The following is a 21,395-nucleotide window of genomic DNA, read 5'->3' on the forward strand; positions in this document are numbered from 1 at the left end:
GTCAATGGAGTTGCAAAGAGTTGGACACAACTGAGCAACTAACACTACTACAGCATGTTTCAGGAACAGAAAATAAAGTCAGAGTGGATAAAAAGAATAATATAAGAAAAAAGTATAAAAAGAATAATACAAGTTGTACTTCTAAGCAAAGGTCAAGTGATTTTAGAGTTGGAAGTCACATTAAGGAGGTTGGATTTTCCTCTAACTGTAGTTTAAAACAGTTGAAACATGAGCAGCAGAGTAAACTTACCTCTTTATGTTTTAAAGTATTTATTCCACCTGTTGGGTAGAGAGTGAATTGAAAAATTGCATGTGCAGAACTACAGAGTGGAAGAAAGAGCTGACACTTCTCTAGGAAACTGTTGATAGTGGTAGGAAGGAAAAGAAGTGAATTGGTTTGTGAAGTGGAGTAAAAAGCATACAAGACTAGAAGGGTATTGAGTTGGGGATGTGATACAGAGAGGGAAATTTAGCTTTCCTGATGGCTTAGGTGGCAAAGAATCTGTCTGCAATGCGGGAGACCCAGATTGTATCCCTTGGTCGGGAACATCCCCTGGAGAAGGGAATGGCAATCCACTCCAGTATTCTTGCCTGGAGAATCCCATGGGCAGAGGAGCCTGGCGGGCTTCAGTTTATGGGGTAGCAAAGAATTGGACACAATAGAGTGACTAACACTTACTTAAGTTTGTGGCATTAAACTGTTGGTGAATTATAGCAACATTTACTGAAATAGGGACCCAGAAATGAAAATTAAGGTACAGTTGAAGGTATCATGTAGGTAGCAGTGAAATTGAATCCAGAAACATTGGGAAAGCTGAGAGCTAGAGACATGAAAATCGTTGAGTATGTAAATAGCAGTTACAACTAAGAGTCTGGGAAAGATGATTTATGATATGATGTTAATGAAAATATTACCCACTACATTGGATTTTGGGGTGATTAAATAAGTTAATATATTTACAGTTCTTTCAACAGTGTCTGTATTAACATTTGTATTTTTATTTTTAGGTCTTGGTAACTAATTAGATGTCTATAGTAAGCAATAAATAGTAACTGGAAATATGTTTATAGATTTCAGATTATGTAGTAAACAAAGATTTTTCATATAGGTAAAAGCTAGGTGAGGCATTCTGAGGCAATAGAATATCTTAATTAAATTCTCATGACCTAGCATCAAAAAGAATTATGTTCACACTTCTGCTATCTAGATTACTATTATGCATGTGTATGACTGTGCACAACTTGAATAAACTTTAGTTCTTCTCTGATAGTCATACAATTATGATTCTTATGGAGTTCTTACAAGGGTTAAATACATTAATGCTTGTAAAGACCTGCAAAATGTGAGGTACATAGTAAAATCACTCCGTTTCTCCCTTTCTGTGTCTATCTATGGATCTATAGAGTGTAGAATATATGCCAGTACTATAATTACATATAACTACACTTTAGAGCGACTATAAGAACTGAGGATTCTGCCCAGAAGAGCACGTGTTTTAAAGAGATAGTCATATGATCATAAGAGAGACTGAATAAAAGAAGCTAAGGAACTTTAGAGAAAGTGTATTTTTCTAAATTGCGAGAAATGGCACTGAATATTCAACAGAATGCTAAGAGTATCCAAAAAGTGGCATACAGTAAAAGTCATCAATTAATTTGTCAAATGATGCCAATGATTTGTCATTTATGTATTTAGGAAGATGGAGACAAAATTCAGATAGCTAGACTCATAGCAAATATTTATTATGGACCAGAAAGTTAAAAAATATTGGTATATGTTTTAAAGATTTTTTTCTAAACAAGTTATGCTATATTAGATAAGAAATAAGAGATGATTTCACTTAGCATTTTTGTCAACAGTCTCCTTCAAGGCTGACTCAAGGATTCAATCCTGAATGATTTCATTATAGTATTCATCATTATATGAGCAGTAGATTTGTGGTAAATAGTAAACTTCCAAAGAGCACTAAAACTATCATAAACAGTTCAACATACAAAATACAATTTTAAAAAGCCAATGTTTTCCTTAACAGATACTTTTTTTCCCTGTCCTCTAAGATGAAGCCATATTGAATTAAGTTTTTGAGTATCTTTTAGATTTGACTTTAACAAAAGAAAATAACAATATCAAGATTATATCAGCTAAAATAAATTTGGTCATATTCTTGAATCATTAGAATGGGTCTGATTTCATTTTAGTTATAACTTGGATGTAGATATTTCAAAACTGTCAAATTTAAATCCTTGTTAAAAGTATAGGATATCACTAACAGTTATTCAACACATGGCCTAAATATTTTTAAGTAGTTTCTGTGTATGCCAGCAACTTTATATGTATATGTATCCCCTTTAAAAAACTTATAAGCACATATCTCTGGTAACTACCCCTGAAGTTGGCATTATGATAACTTTACAAATAGAGAAACAAAAGCTTATAGGGAACAGATTATTTACTCAATGTGGAGTAGTAAAATTACTGAACAGAATATAGTACCTAAAACTACCAACCTAAAATACATAACATGCTTTACTGATTTCATTGGAATATTTTAAAATGTGTGTTTGTGTATATTTTTTATTATATAGACACAGCTTTATTTTACCTTTTAATTTTTTTTTTTTTAGCTGCACCTCATTGCATGCAGAATTTTCCCAACCGGGGATGGAACCCACATCCCCTGCAGTAGAAGTGTAGAGTCTTAATCACCAGGAAGCTACTTGCTTTTCATTTTATTTAGTATATGCTGTCTTCATTGACTCAGTTCAGTTCAGTTCAGTCGCTCAGTCATGTCCGACTCTTTGCGACCCCATGAATTGCAGCATGCCAGGCCTCTCTATCCATCACCAACTCCCGGAGTTTACCCAAACCCATGTCCATCGAGTCAGTGATGCCATCCAACCATCTCATCCTCTGTCATCCCCTTCTCCTCCTGCCCCCAATTCTACCCAGCATTAGGGTCTTTTCCAATGAGTCAACTCTTCGCATGAGGTGGCCAAAGTATTGGAGTTTCAGCTTCAACATCAGTCCTTCCAATGAACACCCAGGATTGATCTCTTTTAGGATGGATTGATTGGATCTCCTTGCAGTCTAAGGGACTCTCAAGAGTCTTCTCCAACACCACAGTTCAAAAGCATCAATTCTTCGGCGCTCAGCTTTCTTCACTGTCCAACTCTCACATCCATACATGACCACTGGAAAAACCATAGCCTTGACTAGACGGACTTTTGTTGGCAAACCCCCTTAATTCATGTAAGTGATTTATTTTAATGTTATATATGCATATAAAAAGAATTCTTATATCATTAATACTTTGCCTTTGACATAAAAATCTTTATAAAAACTAGATCTCCAAGTAATTTGGGTACCATTCCCTAAAGTGCTATTGCAGACCTGAGCTACTAAAATGTGCAGAGCAAATATCTAGTTGAGATAATGAAAATTAAGCTTCAAAGACTCTCATTTGCACAGATCCCTTATGATGACATAGGATTAGCCTTTGCAATGTGTTTATTCACTCATTTCATTCCTCTTAGTGGCCACCAAGACTGTATAAATGTGTGATTTCACGAGCCCGGGAATCCATTTTTGTAAATCAACATTTAAAACTTGGGCGAGATAGCAAAAGAGACACAGATGTAAAGAACAGACTTTTGGACTCTGTGGGAGAAAGCGAGGGTGGGATGATTTGAGAGAATAGCATTGAAACATGTATATTATCATATGTGAAATAGATCACCAGTCCAAGTTCAATGCATGAGACAGGGTTCTCAGGGCTGGTGCCCTGGGATGACACTGAGGGATGGGATGGGGAGGGAGGTGGGAGGGAGGTTCAGGATGGGGAACACATGTACACCCATGGCTGATTCATGTGAATGTATGGCAAAAACCACCACAATATTGTAAAGTAATTAGCCTTCAATTAAAATAAATAAATATATATATCAAAAAATAAAAATAAAAAGGAGAGACATTGCTTTTTCAACAAAGGTCCATGTAGTCAAAGCTATGGTTTCTCCAGTACTCAAGTATGGATGCGGGAGTTGGACAATAAAAAAGACTGAACACCAAAGAATTGATGCTTTCGAACTGTGGTGCAGGAGAAGACTCTTGAGAGTCCTGTAGACAGCAAAGAGATCAAATCAGTCAATCCTAAAGGAAATCAAATCTGAAAATTCATTGGAAGGACTGACAATGCCTCCAATACTCTGGCCACCTGATTCAAAGAGCTGACTTATTATGAAAAGACTCGGATGCTGGGAAAGATTGAAGGCAGGAGGAGAAGGGTATAACAGAGGATGAGATGGTTGGATGGCATCACCGACTCAGTGGACATGAGTTTGAGCAAGCTCTGGGAGATGATGAAGGACAGAGAAGCCAGGCATGCTGCAGTCCATGGGGTTGCAAAGAGTCAGACACAACTTAGCGACCGAACCACACCACCACCACCCAGAGGGCCTAGTGCTAGTTATTTAATCTTTTTGTGGCTTTGTTTCCTAATTTATAAATTTGGAACAAAGAGAAAAATATGTCCTTCTTACAGTTGTGTGGGAATAAAATATATTAAACAAAAAAAAACTTGGTTAAACCCACCCCATTCAGGCACTTTTGTCAAATCTCCCTTTTGTCTTGATTTTTTATTACTCCTCAGAATTTTCTGTATTTTCAAACTTCATATTATAAAAAATAACACATTGTAAAAGTATTATTGTGTTTATCTGAAATTCAAAGTATATGTAATCTAGTCCTGACTCTGTTATCACCTCTCTGTGTGATGTTAGTTAAGTGTTGCTCAGTTGTGTCCAATTCTTTGTGAGCTCATGGATTGAAACCCGCCAAGCTTCTCTGTCCAGGCTCCTCTGTCAATTTCCCAGGCAAGAATATTGGAGTGGGTTGCCATTCCCTTCTTCAGAGGATCTTCGCAACCCAGGGATTAAACCTGTGTCTCCTATGTCTCCTGCACTGGCAGGCAGGTTCTTTACCACCAGCACCACCCGGGAAGTTCAAGCACTTCCCTTCTCTGAGCCTGTTTCCCTAGATGGAAAAAAGGAAGATTCCCTCCTGTTCAGAAACCTTGTATGTTATGTCATAGTTGAATCAGTGTTAGTTTGGGGGCAGTACAATTGTAGATGACTTTGCTTATGAATTTTCTTTTCTCTATATTGCATACTTTTTTATAATGATATGGTTTGAGTTTATCTTTTTTTCTCACAGTTTGGTAGTGTTAACTATATTCACATTATGGTGCAACCAAGACCCCTAGAACATTTCCACCTCACAAAACTGAAGCTTTGTACCCATTGAACGACAACTCCCCATTTTCTCTTCCTTTCAGTCCCTGGCAAATACCATTCAACTTTCTATTTCTATGAGTTTGACATACTTAAGATGTCTCATATAAATGGAATTATATAGTATTTGTCTTTTTGTGACTGGCTTTTATCACTTAGCAAAACATTCTCAAGGTTCATTTATGTTGTAATATACAACAATTTCCTTCTCTTGCAAGGCCAGTAATATTTCACTGATTGTCTACACAATAGTTTTTTGTCTTTTCACCCGACAGTGGATATTTAACTTGCTTTCTCCTCTTGGCTATTGTGAATAATGCTGCAACAAATATCTCTTTGAGATTCTACTGACTGTTATTTTGAATGCATATCCAGAAGTGGAATTTCTGGTCATCTGGCAATTCTATTTTTAATTTTTCCAAAAAACATGCATATTGTTTTCCATAATGGTTGTAGCATTGTGCATTCCCATGAGTAACGCACAAGAGTTTTGATTTCTGCATATCTTCTTTGGAGAATGTCTATTCAAGCCCTGTGTACATTTATTCATTTATTAATCGGGTTGCTTTGTTGTTGAGTTGTAGGAGTTCATTATTCCATATATTTAACCTCTTATCAAATGTGATTTTCAAATGTTTCCTCCTATTCTATATGTTGCATTTCTACACTTTGTTGGTTGTTTCCTTTGATACGAAGAAGTTTGTAATTTTAATGCAGTTCAGTTTGTTTTATTTATTGACTGTTTTTGGTGACATATCTAAGACATAATGTCAATCCAATGTGATCAAGCTTTTTCCCTTATTCTGGTACTTTTATAGTTTTAAGTCTTATATTTAGGTCTTTAATCATCTTGAGTTAATTTTTCTAATATTGTAAATACTCTAATTTTATTCTTTTGCTTCTGGATGTTCAGTTTTCCAAACACTGGTAAAAAGATTATCCTTTCCTCCTAGTGTGGTCTTGGCACCCTTTTCAAAGATCTTCTGACCATCTATGAGAGAGTTTATTCTCGGTCTATCTTGTTTTATTGGTCTATTTGTCTTTGTGCCAGTACCAAACGTTTTATTACTCTATCTTTGTAATATAATTTGAAATCAGGAATTTCCATGCTTCTAAAAATGTTTGTATTACTTTGTGAATAGTAGCCTCACTGAGATATAATTCACATAATATAAAATTCAGCCTTTTAAAATGTACAGTTCATTTTTAGGACATTCACAAAATAGTGCCAATATAATGACTATCTAGTTAAGACTGTAATCTTTCCAGAAACAAACCCCATAATCATTAACAATCACTCCCCATTTCCTTCTCTTTCTCCTGACAGCAATTCACTGATTATCTGTCTCCATGGATTTACCTATACTGGACATTTTATAGAAGTGAAATTATTCAATATGTTGCCCTTTATGACTGGCTTTTTTCATTTCACAAAACATTTTCAGGTACATCCATGTTATAGCATAAATGAGTAGCTCATTTCTTTGTATTGCCAGCTAGTGTTTCATAGTGTGGATATACCATACTTTGTTCATCCATTCATCATTTAATGGACATTTAGGTTGTTTCTACTTTTCTTGCTATCACGAATAATGTCATGGACTTGACTTCAACACAGGTGTCAAAAATGGACAAGCTAAATTGCTTTCCCTAGATAAAATATAGATTTATAATTTTCAAAGTAAGCATAACATTAGTCATAATTTTAAAATATGTGATAAAATTACAACAAAATACTAATGTCCATTACCAATTTGGGTTTTAAAAGTGAACTTTAGGTAGAATTAACTATACCAGTATACCAAGCCTTCCTCCACAATAAATGCTGGGTTTACTGGCTAAAAAAATCACCCAAACAGTATATTAAAAGCATCTTTGATAAGCCTCTTTATTCCCATAATTTCTGATTCTTTCTATGCTGGTGGGATTAACATATCTAAGGGTTATTTCAAGGAAGATGGAGAGATTTTAAGTAATTTCTTGTTATTCAGTCACTCAGCCATGTCTAACTCTTTGCATAACCCATGGACTGCTGCATGCCAGGCTTCCTTGTCCGACACCATTTCCCTGAGTCTGCTCAAACTCATGTCCATTGAGTCAGTGATCCCATCTAACCATCTCATCCTCTGCCACCCCCTTCTCCTCCTGCTCTCAATGTTTCCCAGCATGAGGGTCTTTTCCAGTCAGTCAGCCCTTTGTATCAGGTAGCCGAAGTATTGGAGCTTCAACTTCAGCATCAATCCTTCCAGTGAATATTTAGGGTTGATTTTCTTTAGGATTAACTGGTTTGATCTCCTTGCTGCCCAAGGGACTCTCAAGAGTCTTCTCCAACACCTAAGTTCAAAAGCATCAATTGTTTGGAACTCAGCCTTCTTTACAGTCAAACTCACACATTTGTACATGACTACTGGAAAAACCATAGCTTAGATTATAAGGACATTTGTCAACAAAATGATGTTTCTGCTTTCTAATACTCTGTCTACGTTTGTCACAGCTTTTCTACCATGGAGCAAGCATCTTTTAATTTCATGGCTGCAGTCACCATCTGCAGTGATTTTGGAGCCCAAGAAAATAAAGTCTGTCACTGTTTCCATTGTTTCCCTGTCTATTTGCCATGAAGTGATGGGACCGGATGCCATGACCTTAGTTTTCTGAATGTTGAGTTCTAAGCCAACTTTTTCACTCTCCTCTTTCACTTTCATCAAGGGGCTCTTTAGTTCTTCTTCACTTTCTGCCATAAGGGTGATGTCATCTGCATATCTGAGGTTATTGATATTTCTCCCAGCAATCTTGATTCCAGCTTCCGTTTCTCCAGCCCATCGTTTCTCATGATGTACTGCATATAACTTAAATAAGCAGGGTGACAATATACAGCTTTGATGTACTCCTTTCCCAACTTTGAACCAGTCCATTGTTTCATGTCCAGTTCTAACTGTTGCCTCTTGACCTACATACAGGTTCCTCAAGAGTCAGGTAAGGTGTTCTAGTATTCCCATCTCTTTGATCCACACAGTCAAAGGGTTTAATGTAGTCAGTGAAGCAGTAGTAGATTTTTTTCTGGAATTCTTTTGCTTTTTCTATGATACAACAGATGTTGGCAATTTGATCTCTGGTTCTTCTGCCTAGTCTATATTCAGCTTGAACATCTGGTTCATATATTCTTGAAGCCTAGCTCAAAGGATTTTGAGCATTACCTTGCTCGCATGTGAAATGAGCACAATTTTGCAGTAGTTTGAGCATTCTTTGGCATTGCCCTCCTTTGTGATTGGAATGAAAACTGACCTTTACCAGTCCTGTGGCCACTGCTGAGTTTTCCAAATTTGCTGGCATACTGAGTGCAGTGCTTTTACAGCATCATCTTTTAGGGTTTGAAATAGCTGGAATTCCATCACCTCCACTAGCTTTGTTCGTAGTAATGCTTCCTAAGGCCCACTTGACTTCATGCTCCAGGATGACTGGCTCTAGGTGAGTGACCACATCGTCATATTTATCTGGGTCATTAAGATCTTTTTTTGTGTATTTCTTCTATGTATTCTTGACACTTCTTAATCTCTTATACTTATGTCAGGTCCTTACCATTTATGTCCTTTATTGTGCTCAGTTCAGTTCAGTTCAGCCGCTCAGTCGTGTCTGACTCTTTGCGACCCCATGAATTGCAGCACGCCAGGCCTCCCTGTCCATCACCAACTCCTGGGGTCCACCCAAACCCATGTCCATCGAGTTGGTGATGCCATCCAACCATCTCATCCTCTGTCGTCCCCTTCTCCTCCTGCCCCCAATCCTTCCCAGCATTAGAGTCTTTTCCAATCAGTCAACTCTTTGCATGAGGTGGCCAAAGTATTGGAGTTTCAGCTTCAACATCAGTCCTTCCAATGAACACCCAGGACTGATCTCCTTTAGGATGGACTGGTTGGATCTCCTTGCAGTCCAAGGGACTCTCAAGAGTCTTATTCAACACCACAGTTCAAAAGCATCAATTCTGCGACGCTCAGCTTTCTTCACCGTCCAACTCTCACATCCATACATGACCACTGGAAAAACCATAGCCTTGACTAGACGGACTTTTGTTGGTAAAGTAATGTCTCTGCTTTTAAATATGCTATCTAGGTTGGCCATAACCTTCCTTCCAAGGAGTAAGCGTCTTTTAATTTCATGGCTGCAATCACCATCAGCAGTGATTTTGGAGCCCCAAAAAATAAAGTCTGACACTGTTTCCACTGTTTCCCCATCATCTATTTCCCATGAAGTGGTGGGACCAGATGCCATGATCTTAGTTTTCTGAATATTGAGCTTTAAGCCAACTTTTTCACTCTCCTCTTTCACTTTCATCAAGAGGCTTTTTAGTTCTTCTTCACTTTCTGCCATAAGGGTGGTGTCATCTCACCTTTGCATTAAATGTTCCCTTAGTATCACTCATATTTTTTTAATTTTATTTATTTTTATTGGAGGATAATTACAATATTATGATGGTTTTTGCTATATATCAACATGAATCAGCCATAGATGTTCATGTGTCACTCCATCCTGAACCCCTCTCCCACCTCCCTCCCACCCTATCCCTCTAGGTTGCCACAGAGCACCAGCTTTGGGTGCCCTGCTTCATGCATCACTCTCTCACTGGTCATCTATATTACATATGGTAATATATATGTTTCAGTGCTATATTCTCAAATCATCCCACCCTCTCCTTCTCCCACTGAGTCCAAAAGTCTGATCTTTACGTCTGTGTCTCCTTTGCTGCCCCATAGGTAGGATCCTTGGTACTATTCTTCTCGAGTCCATATATATGCATTAATATACAGTATATGTCTTTCTCTTTCTTACTTCACTGTATAATAGGCTCTAAATTCATCCACCACATTAGAACTGAATCAAATGTGTCCCTTTTTACAGCTGAGTAATATTCCATTGTGTACATGTACACAACTTCTTATCCATTCATCTGTCAATGGACATTCTAGGTTGCTTCCATGTCCTAGATATTGTAAATAGTGCTGCAATGAATTTTTGGGTACATGTGTCTCTCTCAATTCTGGTTTCCTTGCAGTATATGCCCAGCAGTGGGATTTCTGAGTCATATGGCAGTTCTTTTCTCAGTTTTTTAAAGAATCTCCACACTCTTCACCATAGTGGCTGTACCAGTTTGCATTCCCACCAACAGTGTAAGAGGGTTCAGTTTTCTCTATACCCTCTCCAGCATTTTTTGTTTGTAGACTCTGATGATGGCCATTCTGACCAGTGTGAGATGATACCTCATTGTGGTTTTGATTTGCATTTTTTTGATAATGAGTGATGTTGAGCACCTTTTCGTGTGTTTATTAGCCATCCATATGCCTTCTTTGGAGAAATGTCTGTTTAGGTCTTCTGCCCACTTTTTGATAGGGTTGTTCACTTATCTGGTATTGAGCTGCATGAGCTACCTGTGTATTTTGGAGATTAATTCTTTGTCAGTTATTTGATTTGCTATTATTTTCTCCCATTCTGAAGACTGACTTTTCACCTTACTTACAGCTTCCTTCATTGTGCAAAAAGCTTTAAAGTTTAACAAGTCCATTTGTTTACTTTGGTTTTTATTTCCATTACTCTGGGAGGTGGGTCACAGAGGATCTTGCTGTGATTTATGTCAGAGGGTGTTCTACCTATGTTTTCCTCTAATACTTTTATAGTTTCTGGTCTTACATTTAGGCCTTTAATCCATTTTGAGTTTATTTTTGTGCATGGTGTTAGGAAGTGTTCTAGTTTCATTCTTTTACACATAGTTGACCAGTTTTCCCAGCACAACTTGTTGAAGAGGCTGTCTTTTCTCCATTGTATATTTTTTGCCTCTTGTCAAATATAAGGTGCCCATAGGTGTGTGGATTTATCTCCGGACTTTCTGTTTTGTTCCATTGATCTATATTTCTGTCTTTGTGCCAGTACCATAGTGTCTTGATGACTGTAGCTTTGTAAAGACAGGAAGGTTAATTCCTCCAGTTCCATTCTTTATCAAAATTGCTTTGGCTATTCAGGGTCTTTTGTGTTTCCATACAAATTGTGAAATTATTTGTTTTAGTTCTGTGAAAAATACCATTGGTAGTTTGATAGGAAATGCATTGACTCTATAGATTGCTTTGGATAGTATACTTATTTTCGCTATATTGATTTTTCCAATCCAAGAACATGGTATATTTCTTCATCTATTTGTGTCATCTTTGATTTCTTTCATAGTGTTTTATAATTTTCTGTATACAGGTGTTTTATATCTTTAGGTAAATTTATTCCTAAATATTTTATTGTTTTTATTGCAATGGTGAATGGGATTGTTTCTTTAATTTCTCTGATTTTTCATTGTTAGTGAATAGCAATGCAAGGGATATATGTGTATTCACTTTATATCCTGTGACTTTACTATATTCATTGAGTAGCTCCAGTAGTTTTCTGGTGGCATCTTTAGGGTTTTCTGTGTAGAGGATCATGTCCTCTGAAAACAGAGTTTTACTTCTTTTACAATCTGGATTCCTTTTATTTTTCTTCTCTGATTCCTGTGGCTAGGACTTTCAAAACTATGTGAATAGTAGTGGTGAAAGTGAGCACCCTTGTCTTGTTCTGATTTTAGAGGAAATGCTCTCATTTTTTTGCCATTGAGGATAATATTGGCTGTGGATTTGTTGTATATGGCTTTTATTATGTTGAGATATGTTCCTTCTTTGCCTACTTTCTGGAGAGTTTTTATCATAAGTGGGTGTTGAATTTTGTCAAAGGCTTTTTCTGCATCTATTGAAACAATCATATGGTTTTTTATCTTTCAATTTGTTAATATGGTGTATCACATTGATTTTTGAATCTTTGCATCCCTGGAATAAAGCCTACTTGATCATGACGTATGATCTTTTTAATAGGTTGTTGAGTTCTGTTTGCTAAAATTCTGTTGAGGATTTTTGCAGCTGTGTTCGTCAGCGATATTGGCATGTAGTTTTCTGGTTAAAGACTTCCCTGGTGGCTCACAGTCAAACATCTGCCTACAATGCAGGAGACCCAGGTTCGATTCCTGGGTTGGGAAGATTCCCTGGAGAAGGAAATGGCAAAGCACTCCAGTACTCTTGATTCAAAAATCCCATTTTTGAGGCAATCCTATGGAGGAGTCTGGTAGGCCATGGAGTTTCAGAGTCGGACATGACTGAGTGACTTCACTTTCCTTCTTTCTTTCTTTTCTTCTTCTTTTCTATTTTCTGACAGCTTTGTCTGGTTTTGGTATCAGGGTGTTGGTAGCCTCATAGGATAAGTTTAAGAGTTTTCCTTCCTCTGCAATTCTCTCATTTTCTTGGAGATCTCTAGTCTTTCCCATTCTATTCTTTTCCTCTATTTCTTTGCATTGCTCATTTAAGAAGGCTTGCTATTCTTTGAAACTCTATATTCAGATGAGTATATCTTTCCCTTTCTCTTTTGCCTTTTACTTTTCTTCTCAGCTATTTGTAAGTCTCCTCAGACAACCATTTTGCATTGTTGCATTTCTTTTTCTTGCAGATAGTTTTGGTCACTACCTCCTGTGTAGTGTTATGAACCTCTACCCATAGTTCTTCAGGCACTTTGTCTGTCAAATCTAATCCCTTTAATCTGTTTGTCACTTCCACTGTATAATGATAAGTGATTTAAGTCATTCCTGAATGGTCTAGTGGTTTTCCCTACTTTAAATCTGAATTTTGCCATAAGAAGCTCATGATCAAAGCCACAGTCAACTCCCAGTCTTGTTTTTTGCTGATTGTATCAGTTCAGTTCAGTTCAGTCGCTCAGTCGTGTCCGACTCTTTGTGACCCCATGAATTGCAGCACACCAGGCTTCCCTGTCCATCACCAACTCCCGGAGTTTACCCAAACCCATGTCCATCGAGTCAGTCATGCTATCCAGCCATCTCATCCTCTGTCGTCCCCTTCTCCTCCTGCCCCCAATCCTTCCCAATGTTAGGGTCTTTTCCAATCAGTCAACTCTTTGCATGAGGTGGCCAAAGTATTGGAGTTTCAGCTTCAACATCAGTCCTTCCAATGAACACCCAGGACTAATCTCCTTTAGGATGGACTGGTTGGATCTCCTTGCAGTCTAAGGGACTCTCAAGAGTCTTTTCCAACACCACAGTTCAAAAGCATCAATTCTGCGACGCTCAGCTTTCTTCACCGTCCAACTCTCACATCCATACATGATCACTGGAAAAACTATAGCCTTGACTAGATGGACTTTTGTTGGTAAAGTAATGTCTCTGCTTTTAAATATGCTATCTAGGTTGGCCATAACCTTCCTTCCAAGGAGTAAGCGTCTTTTAATTTCATGGCTGCAATCACCATCAGTAGTGATTTTGGAGCCCCAAAAAATAAAGTCTGACACTGTTTCCACTGTTTCCCCATCATCTATTTCCCATGAAGTGATGGGACCAGATGCCATGATCTTAGTTTTCTGAACGTTGAGTCTTAAGCCAACTTTTTCACTCTCCTCTTTCACTTTCATCAAGAGGCTTTTTAGTTCTTCTTCACTTTCTGCCATAAGGGTGGTGTCATCTGCATATCTGAGGTTATTGATATTTCTCCCAGGAATCTTGATTCCAGCTTGTGTTTCTCCAGCCCAGCGCTTCTCATGATGTACTCTGCATATAAGTTAAATAAGCAGGGTGACAATATACAGCCTTGACGTATTCCTTTTCCTATTTGGAACCAGTCTGTTGTTCCATGTCCAGTTCTAACTGTTGCTTCCTAACCTGCATACAGGTTCCTCAAGAGACAGGTCAGATGGTCTGGTATTCCTATCTCTTTCAGAATTTTTCACAGTTTATTGTGATCCACACAGTCAAAGGCTTTGGCATAGTCAACAAAGCAGAAATAGATGTTTTTCTGCAACTCTCTTCCATCTTTGTCTGCAAAGAATATAGTCATTCTAATTTTGGTATTGACCATCTGGTGATGTCCATGTGTAGAGTTGTCTCTTGTGTTGTTGGAAGAGAGTGTTTGCTATGACCAGTGCAAAATTAATTAATTGGCTCATACAGTTACAGGGGCTGGCAAGACTTTAATCTATAGGGCCGTTCAGCAAGCTACAACCTCAGGCAGAACTTTTATTACAGACTTGAGACAGAATTGCTTTTTCTTCAGGAAACCTTAGGTCTTGCTCTTGAGATCTTTCAGCTGATTGGATGAGATGCAATCTTTAAGTAATGATTTACTTAAAGTCAGTAATTTTAAATGTAAATAATGTCTACAAAATATCTCCACAGCAATATCAAAATGAGTATTTGACCAGATAACTAGCCACCATGGCCTAAATGATCATTATATATATATTTTTTCTTAATTTAGCATTGTTTTATATTAAATGTGGCCTGTAAAAATGTACTATTTGTAACTATCTCCTTTTTCATTTTAAATTTATTTGGAAACAAACTCAACATTGAATGTATTCTATATAAAGAAAGCACTATTTTATATTATTTTAAAATTGGATAGTCTAAGCTCTAATATACTTTTATTGAACATAATTGCTTAACTGATGGCCTACTGTTTTACCCTCTTTTATGTTGCATTCAGCATACTTTATTTTCTTCTATTTTATGCACATATTTATTTCCATGAAAAAGCCATGTACTATGCTAGACACTTATCTTAATTATCACTGCAAACTTACAATACATATTTTTATTATTTGCATTTTAGAGAGGAGGGAAAGAAACAAAAAGATTAAGGGCACAGTATTTGGTAGCAGATATATCAGCCTGGGCCAAGCCTATTCCCCAAATAAACTTTCAGCTACATATTCTGGGGCCACATGAGATAATTCAGATATAGTAGGTATAGATTCACCTTTGTTTGTCCAAGCTAGAGAGAATATTAGAAAAGCTATAGCCTACTTCCAGGGAAAACCAATAGTTAAGAGAAATCTTATTATTTACAAGAGTACAGTACTTATTTACAGGCACTTATTTCTAAGTACTTTACATGTATTACTTATTTAACCCCTATGAAGGCCTTAGGTGTTAGGAAGTAGTCTCCCTATTTTACCCATGAGGAATCTGTGGCAGCATCATTAAGTAACTTGCCCAACAGGTGAATTACAGACCTAGGGTTCCAATCCAGCATCTGTTATCTTAATCACTATGTATATTGTCCCCAGAGCAGAAGAGGAGGACATAAAAATGCAAGAGTAGTAGCAGATAGAGCACAACAGAATAAGCAAGTAATTCTGAATAGGAAAGTCTTCAAAAGCTCCTTAAAGGATGGAGTCCCAAAGAGTCAGACACGACTGAAGCAACTTAGCACACACACAACACTATGACAATAATGTGACAGAATTTATACCATCATGATATACAATTAAATTTCCATCCTACCAATCACTGACATGGGGTGGGGGCAGGTCTTCCTTCACTGTGAATCATGAAGTATCTGGAGTATAATAGATATAAAATAATATTGTTTGAATTAAAATGCAGAGGCGCAATGTCAGGAATACTGAAATGCTTAATGAAATAGAAATAAAGTATACTGATTTGTTTTTCACATTGTTATTCCCCTTTAGTTCATTTAACATTTTTGTATTAGGAAACTATATAATGTTTATTAGGTATCTTTCATACATATATAGCCTCCCTTGAGGCATTTTGAGAGTAACTATCAGAGCTATAATGCTTGTTTATTTATTTATTTATTAGGCAAGAAATTAAATCAATGAGCCAAGCAGAACAAAACTATATAGAAAATCTGGATACATTTCTTTATATTGTTCCTTAAAAAAATGGGCAAGGATATCCTGAACCTATGTTTACAACAAATAGGCTCATTTAACTACATCAGTTAACGGATTTTAAAACCTTTTAGATCCATGGTGCTGTTTTTGTTCTAAGCATAAGTAGCTTTATTTTGGGCAGTCTTATTCATTCTTCATTATGTAACTGAGCCTTTAAATATGTGACTTAAAAGTCACCCAAGGTTGACACCACACATTGCTAGAAGCATCTATGGGCTTGAGTTAGCTTTAGAAGTAAAGAAATGGCACTTTCTTATTTGCCTTAATTCTTTACATTTTGTCAGTCTGCAAGTAAATAAAATTATTTTAATTACCTTACAATGAACATTGTAATGTATAATTCCTAAGTTTATGCATAACAGAAGTGATTAAAGTGCTGTAACTCAATACTTTACTTTTCTTAGTATCACTGATGCCTAACATTTAGTTTGCAATCTATTGGTTAAAATAAAAAATTACAGAAAAAAAGTAAATTCCCATCAGTGTTCATTTTAAGAAAGCAGCAATAATGAAAAGCAGTATTAATTTCCCATTATGGTTTAGAAGAGCTAGTGACATAAAATTGGAAATATAAAAACGTGACACATGATTCCAGGTTGGGTTGGAACTTTAAGCACTTTTATTTTAAAAGAGAAACTGTGCTTTGTCCACTTCTTGGGAAATTTGCAATGTTAATCAGTTCTTTAGTCTGCATAGGACATTGTATTCTAAATGTCTGGAAAATGCTTATAGGAGTTGAAAAAGGAACACTATGTATATTAACTAACTCAATTGAATTATAATACACAAAGTACTTTAAATTGAATAAAAAGATTTTAATGCTGAATCTGATTCATTACTAGCAAAATGTAACCTTATGAAATGTAATATTAGTGTCAAAGATGTGAATCTTTTCTACAATGAGGAAACTAAAATGTCTCATAGACATTAATATAAATAATAAAAATCAATTTATACCAGGATTGGCCTCTGCAGTGTATTATGTATACTGGCAGTATTTCATCTCTGTATTTTAATGTAATAATGAAGAGTCTGTTCTTTTTATCTTTCTTGACCAGGAGAGACAGACAAATCAATAAATAGTGTGTGCATGTGTAAGTAAAGGTGCATGTGTTACACACAATCACGTGGGGAAACACGCTTGCTGAGAAACTGGCAGAGAAGACTGAAATACCATCCTTCAGGGACACCGTGGACACTTTCCAGAATAAAGATGTATCTCAGCTGATACAGAATATGTAGGAATTATCACAAACTAATTATGTAATCTTTTTAAATGGAAACATTTAGAGATGATAGTCTTAATTGTTCCTGAACATATGTGAGCTTGATTATAAAAGGCCTGTGGTGTAGCAAGACTTTGCCTTTAAGTAACAGGAACTATCTGCAGTTATGTCCTATGTGGAAAATATATCAAATAAAAGGCAACAACTACTCTTAAGTTCTGTATATGTAACTAAACAAATCAGAAAAACAAAAGGAATTCAAGAGAATACCTCAGTAAAAAAACAGGATGCTGGCCTCAGATAGCTGAAATGCATGTGAAAGGAATGACTTCAATAATCCCAGACTCTTAACATCTTCCCATGCAGGGAAGAAAGCGAAATTACTTAATATCTAGTTTTCCTTACCCAACCATAATTTTTGATGTTCAGACTGGTCTGCCTTCTTTGTTGTGAACGTCTATATATCCCTACTCCTTTCCCTGCCTCCTCAGAGCAGTCTTTCAGGGCTACTTGATAACACTATCTCCCAGGCTTGAAGTCCTAATATTTCAAATAAAACACCAAATAAAACACTCTCTGCTTTCAGTCTACTTACAGGTTGTGACTAATTTTTAAGTCAACACTCTGATAACATTTTTAAATACTTTCAGATTATTAACTGACATTTCTGTCCTAGGCACCTCCAAACTAGTCTCATGTGAAACCTTCAAAAACTTGAGGTCAATTAATAACATGTTAAAAAAACTATTGTTTAAAATTTTTCTCATCATTCCCACAAGTACATGAACCTAGGAACACTGTCATTATTTTAAAAACCAGCAATAATCGTAACTCTTGAGTCCTAACTCTTGCCCTAATTTTTATCTCGAGAGAAATCAGCAGGGGAAGGGGGGAATAACAGCTTTATTCAATGCATTCTGTATATGTTAAGGGAACAGTCTTATTTACATTATCAAACATACAGATGTTATAATTGTTAATTTCTTAAATTGGCAAAATTATATGGATTCTGTTCTGCATAAAAGCTGACCTGTTGAGTCAGAATTTTAGAAATAAAGAAATAAAAGTAGCATACAAGTCCTTTCTGTAAATCTTCTTTTGTTATACAAATAAAGCAAAGAGAAAAGCTAAATGACAAGATCATTTCAAGTTAATGTGTTATTTATAATTCCGTGATCTTGAAAATGTAGTCAAGTTTCTAATTAATGTGTCAAAAACATTAACAGTGTACTCAAGTCTTACTTGTGTTGAAAAGAAAATTATCTTATTCTTGTGTGTCCTAGTTACCACCCTCTCTCTGCTCTTCTGTTTACAGCTCTGGCTTTTTGGAAATGGTTCACACCTATCGTTCAACATCCTTACGCACCATTTAGAACTGTCACAAGGTGCAGCCTTTATACTTGAGATGGAAATGCCTAAAGCTGTTAAGCTTCTAAAACTGATTGTGCAAGCTAATATGTGCAAATTTCTGGTTGTGTTAAAATATACAGAGGGAGTCCCTGGTGGGTCTCTCAGTGCCTGGAGGCACCAAGCCGTAATTAGTCACACACTACAGATCTCAAAAGAGTGTGTCAAATACAGATTGTTGATTAAAGGGTTGAGAGATGCAGACTTCCGGTGCTATCTCTGTGATCCAATTGGGAATACCAAGCACAGAATCAATTAAGTGAGCTAAATTATTAGCCCAAGACATTAGACTCCTGTGAAAATTATCAAAATTCTAAGCTTGTGCTTAGGCAGCTGTCCTAGAAGGATATTAAGGGTTGATAGCCACAGGAGTGACTCCAATGACAACAGTGGAACAAAAGTAATTATTTAGATCCTAAGATATGCCTCAGGTAACTGCTACTGGCTTCTGTCCCTAGTCCTCCATAGCAACTCTTCTCACCAATGGTCTCTGATAACCTCGCTATCAGTTGCAATGGATAAATTGCAACATATATTTATTAAATCCCTTATAGCTACTGACATTTTCTACATCTTTCTTATTGAAATTCTCCCCACCTTGGCTTTGTTGATATACTGATTCAATATATTTTAATACATACATCCTTGATATTGAGAAATTGAATTATTTTCTGCCTTATCAGTAAACAAAAGATTGTAGTCATCAGTGATTGCAGCTACCACTGACAGTGAGCTGGTGAGCCCTGAGCAAACTCAGGAAGGAAAGAATACCTGCCGTCCAGCAGCCATCAAACTACAGCCACTCTCTATGATGTATCCAGAGGGAACTCCTCAGGATTTGAAATCAATACTGGCCCCACAACGCTGAAGTCCACATCAAAGGAATGCTTTCAGTGAGCCAAGACTTTTGCATCTTCCCATACACAGAAAGTGATAAATTCCCTTCACTTGGAATATCTAGTTTCCTTTAACTAACAATCATCTTTTCACGATTCAACTACCTGCCCTTTGTTGCAAAACTTCTATATAACCTAGGTCCCCTCCTAACCACCTTGGAGCAGTTCCATCAGGGTTACTTGAGAAGCTGCTTCCTGGGCTTGAAATCTAAAAATTCCCATTGAATAAAACATAACTCAGTTTTGAAGTTATGAATATTTTTAAGTCTACAATATTATCTTTAGTGTGCACCTCATGAAAATGGACCTCTATTCATCATCATCATCATCACTATTACAAGTACTAATATGGATTACTAGTTTAATAATACTTCTAAAACATTCTGAAACTTCCTATACCCTGGGGACTCCATTAAGTGTCAACTAACAATGTATAACATTTGGTCCTTGAGTAGTTCTCATGGTTACACCCCACATCCAGTCACAATTAGTATCTGCCTACCATCTTTACATCTATTAAAACTTGCCATTTTTCTTTATATTCTTCTTAATACCACTACTCTAGTTAAAGTCCTTAACATCTCTCACATAACCCTCTCCTATCAAGTTTCTCTGTCTCTGGTCTTATCCCTCTTCTAATGTATTCTCTACATTAAAACTGACATCAACCTAAAGGTAAAATATAATAGTATACTACCATCTCTCAAATAAATATAATAAAATTTAAAAATCTTTATATATCCCAAATGTCTTCCAAATAAGTCCAAATCTCTCTCCACATGACTTTCTTAATCTAGACAATGGAAAATGAAAACCTCAAAGGTGATTCAAGTTCTTAGTTTCAAGTTGCTTATGAAATGGTGCTGCTATGTTTTAAAAAGATTACATATGTTAAAATAAATTGCAAAAAGGAGATTAAACCTGAGAATTCCCTGAACAGACAAAACCATTTAAGCCTCGTTAGCAAAATTCAGTTTATCTTACTCTGCAAAATAAGTAAATTTGGGCCACTTCTTGTAAATGCCTCTGAAAATCATAAATGAAACTTAAGCTGTTCCCCAAAATTGGCACAAGGCAGCTATTACCTTTAACCAATCCCCTATCACTAGAAAAACTCTTAATGCTATAACCGGTCATTTTTAAGAATAAACAGCTTCTGCATTTTCACTATATAAGCTCTCTTACAACAATATATCTCTGTGTGTCATTTCACTGTTGGTTTAACAGCTCCCAGTTCATGAGCTATTCTTATATGCACAAGAAACCATTAGTACCATTCTCCTGAGCTGGTGGTTTTAATTTTGCTATTTCTGGATTTTTTACACATGAAAGAGTTTGCTTCACTTAAAATATATTCCAAACCAAATATCAAAATCTGGCTGGAATCCAAATTTGACAGTGATAAGCATTTTGAAGTTTCTTAATATGTCCTCATCAAATCCAGGTGTCTCCACTATTCTCTTTAATCCTTTCATAAATAAGAGGAATTAGTAATGGAGAATATAGCTGGCACCATCCACAATTTCAGAGATGACGCTATAAAAATAAACAACTTAAAAATACAAATGAAAATAGATATTTGCTATTCATGGAACTAGATTCCTGTAACATTACTTTGCTTGAAAGAGTTTAAATTCCTTCTGACCTTAGACTTCCTAAATCTTCATTCTTAATCGAGGGCCATTACATCACATTTTAAATCCAACATAAAGGTGAATATATTTCCAATAATCCATGGATCTCACCAATTTCCTTACATGTGCTTAAGCAATGAACCCCTGCACCTGCAACTCAGATATGCACAGCAGGACAACTT

General features: G+C 36.4%; 1 long non-coding RNA gene across 1 annotated transcript in view; it reads left to right on the forward strand.

Annotated features, from left to right (window-relative positions):
* Positions 1-18,414, forward strand: part of LOC145517240 (uncharacterized) — a 153,954-nt gene extending 135,540 nt beyond the window's left edge. The window contains exon 6 of the long non-coding RNA XR_014061960.1: positions 17,109-18,414. This is a non-coding gene — a long non-coding RNA (uncharacterized LOC145517240). The remainder of the gene's footprint in view (positions 1-17,108) is intronic.
* The last annotated feature ends 2,981 nt before the right edge of the window (positions 18,415-21,395 follow it).

The sequence above is a fragment of the Giraffa tippelskirchi genome, chromosome 1, assembly GCF_054371585.1.
Source record: "Giraffa tippelskirchi isolate mGirTip1 chromosome 1, T2T-mGirTip1v1.2.pri, whole genome shotgun sequence".
Lineage (NCBI taxonomy): Eukaryota > Metazoa > Chordata > Mammalia > Artiodactyla > Giraffidae > Giraffa > Giraffa tippelskirchi.